We start from the raw sequence: 14,399 nt of genomic DNA, 5'->3' as shown, positions 1-14,399 counted from the left end.
CATTACCTCGATCTCTGCTCAGAGGCCTAGAAATGTAAGCACTCAGACTGCCTGCAGGAACCAACCGCTGAAAGATCCAACTGGGAGACCGAGGCAGCATCTATTAAATTACAGTCTGCGTAATTAGGCACAGTAAAGGCCACCTCATCTTCTGCAGAAAGACCTGTTAATTACTTCACTGTCTTTATTCTGCTGCCATTTCTTGTCCTGAAGGACAAGCTGATATTTACCTCTTTCTTTTCCCCCTGTGCTTACATGAGTCTATTTCTCTTCTGGAAGAGAGGAGCAGAAGACACTGGTTCTAATATTCAATTAGGAATATGTCCCTTGATATTTTTAAGCCCAAAACATTGCTACAGATTGAGTAACTATTAAACTTCGATTAATTAGGGTTGCAGAAATTAAAGTATAATCTGATACAAAATTAATGCAAAGAGTTCTCAAGATACCAGCTTTAATTATCTTTACTGGGGAACTTTCACTAGCGAAATCCTCATCAGATTCTACCCACGCAATCAAAAATATTTAATTTCTCAAGAGAAGATGAAGATATCCATTTTTCCCTCCTAAATTTGCAAGACACACTTTGGCCCTGAACTTGATGATAACTGGAACACTGCTATATATTTTACTACTGACACCTATGCATAGTCTATATAATAATGTCTTGCATCTTATCTACAACCTGGGTAGCATAGTACTGGAGGCAGAACTATGATCTCCATTCTGAACTGCCACTCAAGTAACAGTCTTATGAATGCATGAAGTGAGGAGGCACTGAAAAACAACCTTGTTTTAAAATCAGATTTTGAAACAGTAAAATAAAAAGAACATTAAAAATTTCATCTGCTTCCATCTGAAAAAATGCACATTTGCAGTGCATTTTGTTTTTCCTCACTAGTATACTGACGTTATGAACTAAGACAGACTTGGAATAGTACGAAGCAAATCACTCAGACATATGGGTCCAGAGTACAACTTTGATCTTTGTCGTTGCTCTTTACGGGAAAAAAAGGAAGAAAAAAAAGAAGAAAGGGGTGGGATACAAGAACAGAGTGAGCTGGAACAGCCAGAGGCCAAAGACAAAGGAGTCTACAAAGGCACCTCTCATACCGAGTTCTGGCTGCAGCAGTGAAAAACAAATAGTTTATAAATTTGTTTGTTGGTGCTGTGTATTTTTAAAAGCTGCTTCTCAGAGACTCTTTGTGAGAGTTTACTCATTTTAATTGCTGACGTTTTTTCCTCGTTTCTTCATCTTGTGTTTCTCATGCCATTTTCAATAATTAATTTGAAAGACCTAGCCAGTATCCTCTGGGTGCAACTTATACAAGAGGTTTTCTTCATGCTACTAGGTAGCATGCATCTGGCACAGCTGGTAGTCTTCTGTTTTCACAGCAGTTTTCATTTCATCTACTGCAAGAGAAGTAGGGAAGGTAATGCAATGTTAAACTGCCCTCTTGATCTTTAGGCAACACACTGATGTCTGGAAGAATATTACCCTGTTGTAAATGGAAAGAGAAGCTGCAGGGGAGAACAGCCTGTACCAAAGTTCAAAATGCAAAAAGACAAATGAAACAAAGTTCACATTGTCCAACAGAGACAGAGGAGAAAGAACCAAGACATACAACATAACCACAAGGGATTAATGAAGTGTAAAACATTCAAATGAGGCAAGCAAAGTGATGAGTCATATGGAAAGAAAGAAATGCCCAGTTTCAGTGTTTTAACAGTTTCATAGGTTTCTAGCAAGAAAGTGTTAAGTCTGGTGGATTTAATATGTGAAACTACAATGAAGATAAAGCCAGATGGCTGTAAACAAGTTCACAAAAGCTAAATTTAAACTTTTTTCCCCTTGTTGTTTAGAGACCAAGAGCTGGAAAAAATATCACAGACATCACAGGAAAAAAGAAATAACTTTAAAATGCGTTTTTCAGAAGCTCTGTCAGGACAGTAACGTAAAAGCCCTTTCTTAGCTTTTTATAAAACCAAGGGCTCCTGTAAAATTACTGACAGGAGACTGCTCAGATCTTTTCTTAACTTTGCCACATAGACAAACACTTGGAAAAAATGTGGTCTGAATTACATAGAAAAAAAAAACAAACAAACACCAAAAACAAAAATCTCCACAATGTCATAGAAGCCTTTACGATAGCTGAGGAGAATGTGTCGCTCTGCTTGTGCTGTCTTTGAACACATCTAACAAGCAAACATACTTTGTGAGCCCTACTAAAAGGGCATTTAGAGAACTGTTAATAAATTGGCTGTATTTAAACTGTAATCCTGACTACTTTTGAAGAAGTAATTCACATTTCTTTGAATGCAGAAAAAGGTTCCCTTGCTGGGGGCCTGGGGTGGGAGGAGGTCATGGAGGAGAAAAAGTTAAGGGAACACTCACCAATATTGCAGAACATTGCAGAGACTGAGTAAAAAAGGGAACGCCTTTTATTACTGAGTATGTATTCAACACATAGATTGCTTTGGTATTTAACAAGCAGATAAAAACTCTTGTAAGTAATCCATTTTTAGAAATCCTTTTACAGTGAAGTCAAAAGCAGCTGCTCAGTCTGGGTCAGTGCTGACCGAAACACCACCACATACTTGTTGGAAGACATTCATCACACCTCCGTGACAGGTACAAAAACGTTCCAGTGGGTAAAATATGCTGTGAATGTCACATAGCACATGCTATGCTGCAACTGTCGACCGCCATGTTGCCTGGCATTCAGAACTAAGCAGCAAACCTGGCAGATAACTTACTTGAGGTGTTTGGGTTGGTAGACATAAAGTGGTATTAACTTCACATCTCTGAAATACACCACTAACTTTATTTCCTGAAGCCAAACAAACTTGCAATCTCCAAAAATACACAGAGCCAGCATGTTACAATCCCTTTTGTGGGGTTCATTTTTCCTCTGTTAATCAGCAGCAACTGGCATTAATTATATTACTATCCAAGTAAAAGGAATATCACTTTTTATACTACTGTGCATGGGAGTAACATCAGACTGACACACTTTGGTAATTTTAAGTTATTATATTTATCCATTTTGAATAAAGACATAAGCTTTTATTTGACTCTTGTAATTTTTTCACTGTTCCTTCACTTGAAGGAAGAGCAGAGGAGCATGAAAGACGGAATGACGGGCAGTTCCTTTTAAATTTTGGTGTCACTGAGTTTTTTTTTTTTTTTTTTTTTTTTTTTTTGAGTAAGCTGTACTCAACAATGTGGGAAAAGCAAATTCTGCTCTGTTTGGTAGCTTGTATACACAAAGCAAAAAGAAACAACTAGCAAATGCGCCACAAATGTCCATTCCATTGGATGCCATAGAAGTAAATGTATTTCACAAGTTCATAGAAAGAACAAAAATCAGGCAGGGAAGGCTTAAGCAGTTTGGGGACAAAGTCAAAATTATTTCAACTGATAATACAAAGCATCACAACAGAAAGGCACTTTAAGTAGCCAAGACTATGAATGACAAGTTGGCAAAGCCATTTTAGCTCCCTCCCTCACAGCACCTGGCAGAATGTTTGGATGTTTGAGATAAGTCTCACATGTGTAAGTATGCAATCTTCATCTCAGGATAGATGAGAAAGCACAACCTCTTCGAAGCAATTATGGAAATAGGAATATTGCCAAAACAGGTATTTTCTTTTTTTATCAGAATACTAGAGATCCTGCTGCAGATGCTCCAGCAAAGAAAAATTAAAAGGCAGCAGTACTACTCAGTACAATAGTAGTGGTAGTGTGACTTCTGTCATTCTGAGATGACAAGAAACTCCTAAAGAAAGTTTGTTCATAGAAAAATGTAGCAGAATACTCTACAGAACAATAAGCAAGATTCTAGTTATGTTACAGTTGCACACTCCACAAGTATTTGCAGATTTGTTATAATCAAATCTTAGAATGAGAGCTAGGCACTCCTATACCATTCCAGTTTCCACAGGAAAAAAAAAAGAAAAAAAAAAAGACATCTACTTGCACACAGTCCAAGTAGGTATGCTGCAGATGATTCAAGTGCAAACACTCAGCTGGGTATTTCAGAGCTAATGCCAGTCTTGTTTATCTTGTGTTCAGAGACATGAAGATTTTCAGAGGATGAAGGATCCTTTATGAGTAACTAGTTACTGTTAGGTATAGTGGCGTGCAGCTTCTCCCACATGAAACCAAGCAAGCAGCTACAAAAGCCAGCATGTATTTAAGCTATATGTGGAGATCTTGAGAAAACAGAAAAGTCACAGAAAGTGGTCTATGTTTGACTATGGCTCTTTTTCAGAGAAAGAGTTGACAAAAGCTAAAGATGTACTGAAATCCCTGGCAACAGTTCAACAGTATAATATGAAACTGCTCTGGTGTTCACTGTTCACAGACACTGCCTAAATTAAAATGAAGATTACAAAGCTTGACCCCTGCTCCATACAAACAAAAACTGAACAACTAAACCTCATATCTGTCCCTAAGGATGCCTAGACACAACGAGGTACTCAAGTACTGCATGGTGCTCAGAGGGTGGCTCAGATCGCACAACCTGGCTAGCAGATTTGTGGCACTCTTCTCACTCTAGTGGGAAATTAATGCAACCTACCACAGGAAGACAAGTGGTCACTGGATATTGACCTCAGAGCAGTCCTTAAAACAAGTTCTTCATTCTAGGCATCAAACCACTGCCTTGCAGTTTGCCTATGCAAATTTTAAATTTTAAATTTACGAGTACACAACCTGCTAGTTTAAAAAAAAAAAAAAAAAAGTTTGTGATAGTAGTCAAAAGTGTTTGCAAAATAACATGCTACCAGGGCGATCCCAACTACAAACTCAAAAATCTTCCTTATTGATAAATTCAGTAAAGAATATGTTTGGGAGATTTGGAAAAGGAGTATCAGTGTCCGATTTAGCCAGACAAAGGAAAAGAAAGGATGGTGGGATAACAGAAAGTACAATGAAGAGTGGACTTGGAGAATCTAACAAACATACGCAAAGTACACTGGTGTAGTGAGTTGTCCCACTAAAACAAGTACTTAAGAAGCATAGCTGCAGCTCGTAATGAATAAACATCCTTCAGAAATTGCTTCCATGAAGCACAGAAGCGACGGGAAAGAGAATTTTCTGCTTAGAAGGAAACAGTACGGCCCAACGTGCTGCAGCAGCTATCAGACATCAGTCCCTTTTTCTAGAGCTCAGCGTAAATAACTCCCTGCTTTGTAGTTCTACTCATGATACATCTGTGGGGAAAAAAACAGCCTTCAAACCACACTTTTCATTCCGTATGTGTCAATGAAAATGGAAGGGCTGTTAAGTGTTTTTAAGTCTTTCATGATCAGAAGTCCAGCACAAGTAACACAATTCTCCAAAATCTGAGAGAGGGAAAGTAAAATAAATTATTCTTGCTCTTTGGTTTGTATGGTAATCGTGAAATGTGAAGAATGTAAAACTGATCCACTTCTAGAATGACAATTAGTTCGTAACACAAGTATCTTCACGCAGCTCCTTCCTTATGCACTAATGAAATCATTCCCCATTATTAGCTGCCTGTGTATTAAAAGCTTATTGCTATATCTATATATAATGAATATAGAAGTATTAGTGAGGAAGTGATGTCACATGCTTGTAATTCCTTACACACAGTATCTGTGCTCCTCTGGATGTGTGGTTATCATGGTTGTGTTCTATAAATACCTTTGCTGTGTGTATGTGTTGAGGGTTGGTGTGATACTTTCCGTGGAGACTACATCTTTTTTCACCATTTATCAGTGTTCGTGCTTCTGTGAAACTCAACAGAATGCTGCCATTGCCTTGCCTTGTGACCTTATAGCATCACACTTGCTATAGCTGCAACAATTTAACTCCAGAAGGATATGCAGGGTTGGCAGTGTTCTTTTTGCATGCTGTCACTCAGAGTGAATGACACTGGCATTACATAAAATCTTCACTGCCTTATAATATTGTAGTTGCCATTCAGCATATCAACACTTGCACTTCTCACCAAGAAATCTACACACAAAAGAATTATTCAAGAAGTCCTCCAGCTGTTCAGATAATTCAGGGCACTCTCTACTCAGTATCAATATTCTGCTTGGAAAAGGTTTTGATGTTGGTCTAAGAAATGAATGTAAATATTAGCAGGCTGTATATAAGCAAATATATGATGAAATGTGCTTATCTCACTGACAAAAAGCTCTGGTGTCCTCAGGCTTTTAAGGCATGCTGTAATCAATATTGATAAGCCAAGTCTCTTCCTCAAGTCACACAGCTTCTATGCTCACGCATGCTCCATTCACATCTTTAATCACGTTTTAACACCATGAGACTTTATAAATAACAGTTAATTAAAACATGGAAGCCTATTTTTGGGCTGTTTTACTTTTTTATTCATGAAGCATTTCACATTATGCCTGGCTTTTAGAGTATGATTCTTTTTTCCCCACATGCTTATACACATTAGTGGAGCCTTTTCATTCATTTCTGGATCATCATGTCTTTACTCACACACATTAGCCCAGCTCCATAACCTGCCATTATTTCAAAGTGTAAGAAATATGAAACAAAGAAGGTATGTATAATCTCCCTTGCTTTGTAAGGCTACACACTACGTGTTGGTGGTTTTTTTTTTCCTTACATTTCAAGGCACACACATTTTATATTTTCTCACATTTGCAAGATGAACATTCTGATAACCAGCTATCAAATTCTACTAACCTCCTGCTAATGACACCCATTCACGGGAGACCCGGCACAGTCTCATGGCAGTCATCCTACAAAGAACTTCACAGTGGTGCCAGAGACCAGCCCAAACAAAACATAGAATTAACATCTGTGGGGGGAAAAAAAAACAGTATAGTAGAAGTCTAGGAAAGGAATGGAAGAGAAATAGAAATTACCATATCACCAGGCAGAGTTCCCAAGCTCTTACAGACATACATTTTTAGGAAGGAAAACATATTTTTTAAAAAGTGATGGGGAACCAGATATGGAACTGTCTACAGATGCAGAAAGAGTAAACAGACCAAGAAGAAACAGCTCCTTAAAAAAAAAAAAAAAAAAAAAAAAAAAAAAAGGGCAATGCAATAGACCTAATGAAATCACCTGGTAAGTCAGGGAAAAGGACAACCGTTTAACATTTCTCACATCAGAACAATTAAAAAGGTCCCTAATTAAACAATCAGGCAACAAATTTAAGGCAAAATGGAGACTTACTCCACATAGATGCCAAAGTACAGCGTGGAGGCTGAGAATGTAAATCTGAGTAACTGAACACATTCACCGAGGACATTATGTCCCCTGAAATTAAATTCTGCAAATATTACTAGAGCTCACAAAACTCTTCATCAATGCTATCAAGTGCATGAGAACTCCATCAAAAGATGATTATTTAATACATAATGGAGAAGTAATATATGACTCTCCAACTATCCTTTACTGAAAGCCTGCCAGCTGCCTTATTCCAATAGCAGATTCTGCTATTACAGGTTAGCTTTGTACTGATATGCTACAAAAATCTCTTTCAGAAACATTACGTTCATCCTAGACAGCCTGAGCAGACATCTGATAGGCAACACTGTAGGGCAAACAACTTCATTTGCTCAGAGCAGGAGATCCTATGAGCTATAAAGCACACCCTTCATTCCTTTATCTGCTATGTATTTTTTCCAGTGCGTAGCAGTGCTTTCTTGGAATTCACAAGAAACATACAAACATCACGAATGTACCGTGCCTTAAGCAAGAACTTCAAAAAGCAGCAGTCTGTTTACTCTGATCACCTTTTTAAGTTTACATCCCAGTGAAGTGTGAACGACAATGAACTGCCACTTTAACATCAAGAATTTTTGTTTACCTTCTCATGGATAGATGATTTTGAAGTAAAAATACATTGAATGCATTTCTAATTTCTAGTTTGATCAGGTTGTATCAAAGCAAACAACAAATAAACACCAAAACAACAAACAAGCAGAAAAACAACAAAAAATCTCACAAGTCTAAAGTTATAGGAGAATTACATACTTGGCAGAAGTCTTTGAAAGCAAAGTTGAGAATCCAGGTCACTCTTTAGATTGGACAGAGAAAACACAGAATTGATGGAACATGTACCTGGATAAATTTAGTTAAGTCAGCTTGGAACTGGCTTTTCCATGAAAAAATAAATGAATAATAAATAAGTACATCAGGAGATGCTCTTGATCAAGGCATAACTTCTCAGGTTATTCTCTTTCCCTTGCCATAAAGTGCAATAGCTCTGCTCTTGAGTCTTGGCACAAAGAAGTTCAAAGCAACTGAGGTCAAGACAGAGCACTGAGAAGCTGTGTAATCATACGTTTTGAAGTTCTTTGGGTTGATCAGGTATCCACATAGCAACAGCCATTTTCACACAGCACTTTGTACACAACTCAATGATCCGTTTCTCACTGCAGATCCCAGCTTTGACTCTCCTACAAAGATGGCCTCTTTCCTACCTACAAACAATCAACAGATTGAATGAAGATGCCAAACAGAAACCGATTTAAGGCTGCTACTGAGGTAATAATATCCTTTACCAATATGATCCACAGTATTTTAAGTGAGGTTTAACATGTACTATAAACAGTATCGTGGAAGGACCATTAATAAGCATCTGTGCTATTTTAAAACAACAGGTGGTGAGATCGTTTCACCACAGTTATGTGCTCACCATATGTGTAAATGGAAATTCTGTAGGAGGTAGAAGGCAAACGAGAGAATAGTTAGCAAATATAGATACATAATTATATAGATATATTAAGATGTATATGATCTCATTAAAGCTGTAGCACATTTTACAGGCTAACTAACAGGTGCCAGGATAACTTCAATGTGCTTTTGAGTCTTTTGGGATAGTTTCTTGAACAAAGATGTGACAGAAAAGTAGTGAAAGTAAGAAAAACTGAGACGGTTATGTTGGGGTTAGACCTATTTTTCTGTCACTTCTGATGAATCACTGGGGAACTAATGCAGAAAACAATGCACAAACGTTCAAAGACCAACCAGCTGCACTGAAGTATTTCTGAAATTGCCCATGAAACCTGAAAAGCCAAAGAACAGTTAAAATAGCCAATTTTAACATTCATTTTAATAATGCTTAGAAAATAGAGTAATTCTGTAACAGTATAAACCAGAAGACTTTCTTGACACTAGTCTCTCAATGCATCATGAAATTAATATGAACAAATGCATGCTTGTGTTGTCTCTCTTCGAGAGAGAAACTTCAACCAAATTGCCTTCCCCAAAAGCATACACAAACTCTGTTCTTGTATCTCTATGCTTCAGATACTAAATCTGTGTCCTTAGAATCTGGGCTGTGAAGCGCGCATGTATTATTACATTAGGTGTATACACAAAAGTATTTAAAGCCTGTCTTTTTTCCACTGCTGATATGCATAGGTTGCCATGAAAGTAATATCTCCTATTTATTTCCATGGAAACCACAACAGATACAAAGAGCACAATAATGCTATTTGGATAGAAAAAATTCTCAGCTACAAAACACTGCTTTTCAGCACAGCCATCACCATTAGCTATGCAAAGATCTGCATGGCCATCCAGAACATGGTTTGCCTTTCACGCTGCTGTCACCACTGCTGAAACGCACCACCCACCACCTCACTGCACTCACACCCGCTGTTTGGTCTCCATAAACATTCAGCAAGTGTTAACGAATGTCAGTGGTTGCAATTTTTTGTACATGGAGGACTTTAATTACAGCCCTTTGTTTCACACTCATTTTCATGACAGATGCCATTGTGTCAGACCGCCCCTCTGCTGCCATCTGTCGTGCAGCAACAAAGTATAACGGGAGGGAAGGTTCAGCCTCTACTGAGCCGCCTCTGATGACACGGCCAACACAGTAAAACAAAAGGCATTACTTTTGGAGCAGCCTTCAGATTAGGGATGAATACAACTTACTTCTAACAGTTGTTAGTTCTGCACTTGACTGACTAAAGATTTTGTTCTGACCACAATTAAAGAGTCCAACAGAAGGTTCACCTGGGTAGTAAGTGATGAAATATAAGTTGATGGCTGGCATTTAGTTCTAAAGTGAAAGTTTTTCCTCACCTAGAAGTGCCAGTTACATAAAGGGCATCACATGACTTGAAAGCATATAAACTTTTTTTGTTATGGAGACTACTGCTAAAATTCTGTTTGCTTATGTCAAGCGTATGCATGTCATTGTAAATAAGATACCTGTCTACTCACATTCTATTGCAGTCTCTTTTTATCCTAGTCCATAAGGAATTCTTAGTTTGGGGAAAATGCGTCAACTCCAAGCCTAATAACAACATTACTCAGGAAGGAAGGCTGTTATTTGGGTTGGTTCAAACAGCGTTTAGAAACATCACCTTCAGACATTCTCCCATTAAGACAAATTTATTAGCTGAACTGTTTCATTTCAGCCTCGCAAAGGATCACAAGAAAATCAAACTGTTGTTCTTTCAATTGCATTCAGGGTTACTGGGTTTTCCACATTGTTCTCCTAAGGAAACAAGCTTCATGCAAATCTATTTGCCTGACCCCTGCCCATAAATTCGGTTAAATGAACACGCTGGTTCAGAGGCCTGGCTATAGCTTAGAAATCTGAAAGATAATTGAACTCCTACAATTTCACAGAACTAATCTAGATGAAGAAATTTAAACTAGCAGGCCCTCAGAGAGAAAGGCAACTAATTCTCAGCTGCTACTCAGTCTGCCCAGCACCAACCAGCTGGCCAACTGGACTGTTCTGCCAGGCAGCAGGGTTCCTGCCCCAGATTAACTGCAACACAGACTGTTTTCTTTGCTTGGCAGAGGGATGGAAGTTATTGTAACAGAAGGTGGAAAAGGAGCTCAGAAAGAGAAATGAATTTACATCAGCGACAGCGTTCAACTAAATTAACTAAATTGACACTGATCATTATACACAAACTTTTTCCCCTGTCTATGGACACATGCACCCTTCCATTTGGCATGATTACACCATCTGTCTTCAGTGTACACATAAGATAAAAACAGAAGCAATTCAAGTTTTCAGTGTTAAACCAACCAGATGTTCTATGGTAACGACTCTTGATCAACCATTCCTTCCTCCCTGCCTCCACATTATTTTAGAAAGCATCAACATTCTTTTGAATCATTATTTACATTTGCCAGGAAGCACAAATAGCTATACTTACCCTGCTAATGTTTTGTCAACATTAGCAAGAACTCATGCTACTCTACATTTACAGCAACAGAATGGGAAACCATTACTTGACGTTTTCTTCAAGAAAGGAATGGGCTCAGTATGGAACGGGTGGACTAACATGACACGTATCTGAACTCATACAATTTCTTTCTCATACATTTCTTTCTCCAGCCAGAGGCAATTACAGGAGAAATCAACCAACGACTGCTATAGTGCAATTGCTGAGACACACAATCATACTCTTTCCCTCGCCAGAAAACAAACAAACAAAAAAACCCAAAGAAACCAAAACAAAAACAACAACAGATGCGTGATAATTCAGGCTCCCAACTGTTTTATAAGAAAAAATGTAAGTGCTTGGTAAGTAACAGATACACATTTGATGGAACTGGACATCACTTTCCCGGGTTTGAAAGGTATACATTGGATACACCACAGAGTGCTTAAATAGGGTTTATATAAGGCCATAGTTAATGGCTAGAATAACTTGCATGGGCCATACTTAATGACTGGTCTACAGACAAAAAATCCATCTGTTGAACTAATTTTCTGACACTGCAGTTCACCAGTCACTCTTTGTTTCTTCCTTGTGTTTCTTCCTTGTGAAGCCTCAATTGTCTTTTATATGCATTTCCTGTCTCTGTAATCATCAGCCTTCTGCCTACCCAGCAACAGTACTGAGACAAACAGATGTATTTAAACATCTTCCCAGAAATAATGGCAACAGATCAAGCAACTGCCAGTTACCTCCTTACGTATTATTTTTATCATCAGCACCATGCCCAGGGCCTTCAGCCACAACCAAGGAACCACAACTGCAATTACACGAGCTTGCTCAATAAGCACACAGGATAATGGTATCCTTTACAACAAGCGTGTAAGTAAATAGATACCCAATAAAATAACATTCAGGTTCTAGTATCTCATTTCCACTTTTCAGTAAGGAAAAATAAAAAAAAACCCTTACCCTTCCCTCACTACAAGCACAATCACTATTTTCAGTTCCAAACTGAAGCATGCAGAGCCAGCCATTATTTAACCACTGCTCCATGCAGACAGAGCTCACTCTAATGATCTACCTACGCATGCCATCCCCAGCCTCCTATACTGACATGCCATCTTCAGAGCAACCTTTTACAGAGCAGAAGAAAGAAAAGAAAAATAACACAACAAAAATGCCGAACAGATTCAGGCCAAGCAAGTGCTGTTCCATTCCTGCTCTGCTCTGAAAGAGTGCTCATTTAACATACTGCTGTGTACACTCCACAAGGAGGGTGCAAGTCAATTGACTGAGATACATGGTTTAAAGTGTTCTCATTTTTTCACTTAGAATCATAGAATCACTTAGGTTGGAAAAGACCTTAAAAATCATTGAGTCCAACTGCAACCTGACCATACTACTCCAGCTTTAACAACCCTCCATCATACCCCCGAGCACCACATCCAAACAGTTTTTAAACACATCCAGGGATGGTGATTCAACCTCCAGCTTACTCCAGTGCTTAACAGCCCTTTCTGTAAAGAAGTGCCTCCTGATATCCAAGCTAAACTTACCCTGATGCAACTTCAGGCCGTTTCCCCTCGTCCTTTCACCTGTCTCCAGTGAAAAGAGACAAACCCCGCTTTTGCTGTAAGCACCTTTCAGATATTGGAAGAGAGCAATAAGAGCCTCCTTTTTCCCAGACTAAACAGCCCCAGTTCCCTCAGTCACTCCTTGTAGGGCGCATTCTCCAAGCTCTTCACAAGCCTTGTTGCCCTTCTTTGGACCTGCTCCAGCACCTCAATGTCCTTTCTGCACTGAGGTGCCCACAGCAACACAGTACTAGAGGTAAGGCCTCACCATGGCAAAGCAACCCGTTGTTTCTTCTATTTACTAAACAATACCATTTACGTATCACAGGTATTTCTGTTTCAAAACACACACTAGCTGATTGAAGCTGAAAAACAGAGAGCACAGAGGCCCCCAAAGACCCTATATAAACCTTCTCGCTATAAGGTCTGGGTCTCCAGCTCCCAGGCCCTTTCAGTATCCTGTAAAGCGACCTCCAAAACCAGGCAGCCCAAGGACACGATGGACCCTGCAGCCTTCCTGCCCCCAACACGTCTCCCCTCCACTTGCGGAGCGCCGCCGAGCCCGCAGCGCGGCCCTGCACCTGTCGCAACCCCACGGCCTTTCGCGCTGCGCGAAGGGCAGAGCGAGCGGCGGGCAGGGAGCTGGCACCGAGCCACGTCCCGGCGGCAAAAGATAAAACGCAGCGCTGTAGCGCTCCGTCGGACGGCCCTGCTGCCGTAGGAGCGGAGGCTTTCCCCACAGGCGAGTGCTCGGAGCAGCCCGGGTGCCGAACCGCGGCCGCTCCACCGTGCAGCGCTCGCCCCCGCGCCGGCAGTCCCCTCTCACCTTCCCAGCGGCCGGCTCAGCGCATCTTCCTCCCTCCCGCCCTTCTTCCCCTCCCGGAGCCGCGGGCCCGTCGGCACCGTGCCCGACTCTGCGTCTCCCTCAACCGGCGGCAGCTCCCACGAACGCTTCACCCCCACATCGCGCCGGCAGCTGCCGCTCCTAAATTCACGGCGCTCCGGCGGCATGAAGTCATCTTCCCCGCCCCCTCCCCGGGCCGCCGCACTCCGCTCCCGCCACGGAGGGGGAGGCCGCCCCCCCAGTTACACCGCCCGCGCTCCGCGGGTCCCTCCCGATCCCTCCCACCCGAGGGCCGGTGCTGCCGCAGTGCTGCGAGCTCCGCGATGCCCGGCGGCGCGCGGGAGGGCGGCACGTCCCCCAAGCCGACGACGGGATGCGCTCGGGGGTCCCACCTGGGCCCGGCGCGCGATGGGCCGCTCCGCACCGCTCCCGCCCGCCCCTCGCGGGAGTCACTCGACGCGCTGCGGGGCGCTCCCGCTCCGTACCAGCGAAACGCGAGGTCCCGGAGCCGAGGGGCGGCCTCCCGCGGGGAGAACGTTGCTATGCGCTCGTGCGTCCGTTCGGAAGGAAATCCCGTTGTAATTCGTGCCTGTGTGTGGGCGCCCGGCTCCCCCCGCTCCTCCCGCCGCCTCGGGGCGCGCAGGCGCCGCGCGGCTGTGCCCCCAAATGAGGCTGTGTGGAACGGAGGGCTGATACGTTGGGGGCTCCCGCTCTCTGGCTGCGGGAGGAAGAAGGGCGGTGCGTCAAGGTCACCACGACGCGCGGTTTCCTAGCAGGGGCGTCCTGATATTTTTAAGAGCCGCCAGTGGGCAGCGAGGCTA

The 14,399-nt window shown here is 41.5% G+C and overlaps 1 protein-coding gene across 3 annotated transcripts in view; it reads right to left on the bottom strand.

Annotated features, from left to right (window-relative positions):
• The window catches only part of PKIA (cAMP-dependent protein kinase inhibitor alpha), a 39,416-nt gene extending 25,130 nt beyond the window's left edge, over positions 1 to 14,286 (bottom strand). The window contains exon 1 of one of the 3 annotated variants that reach the window (XM_052704031.1): positions 14,064 to 14,286. The gene's annotated coding sequence lies outside the window, so the exon portion shown is untranslated. Of the gene's footprint in view, positions 1 to 13,560; positions 13,736 to 13,970; positions 13,996 to 14,063 lie in introns of those variants that run through there. The other 2 variants (XM_052704030.1, XM_052704028.1) reach the window with 2 other exon arrangements.
• Positions 14,287 to 14,399: the final 113 nt, after the last annotated feature.

Source organism: Tympanuchus pallidicinctus, unplaced genomic scaffold, assembly GCF_026119805.1.
Source record: "Tympanuchus pallidicinctus isolate F22 unplaced genomic scaffold, pur_lepc_1.0 scaffold5, whole genome shotgun sequence".
Lineage (NCBI taxonomy): Eukaryota > Metazoa > Chordata > Aves > Galliformes > Phasianidae > Tympanuchus > Tympanuchus pallidicinctus.
This window is presented reverse-complemented; position numbering and strand designations above follow the sequence as displayed.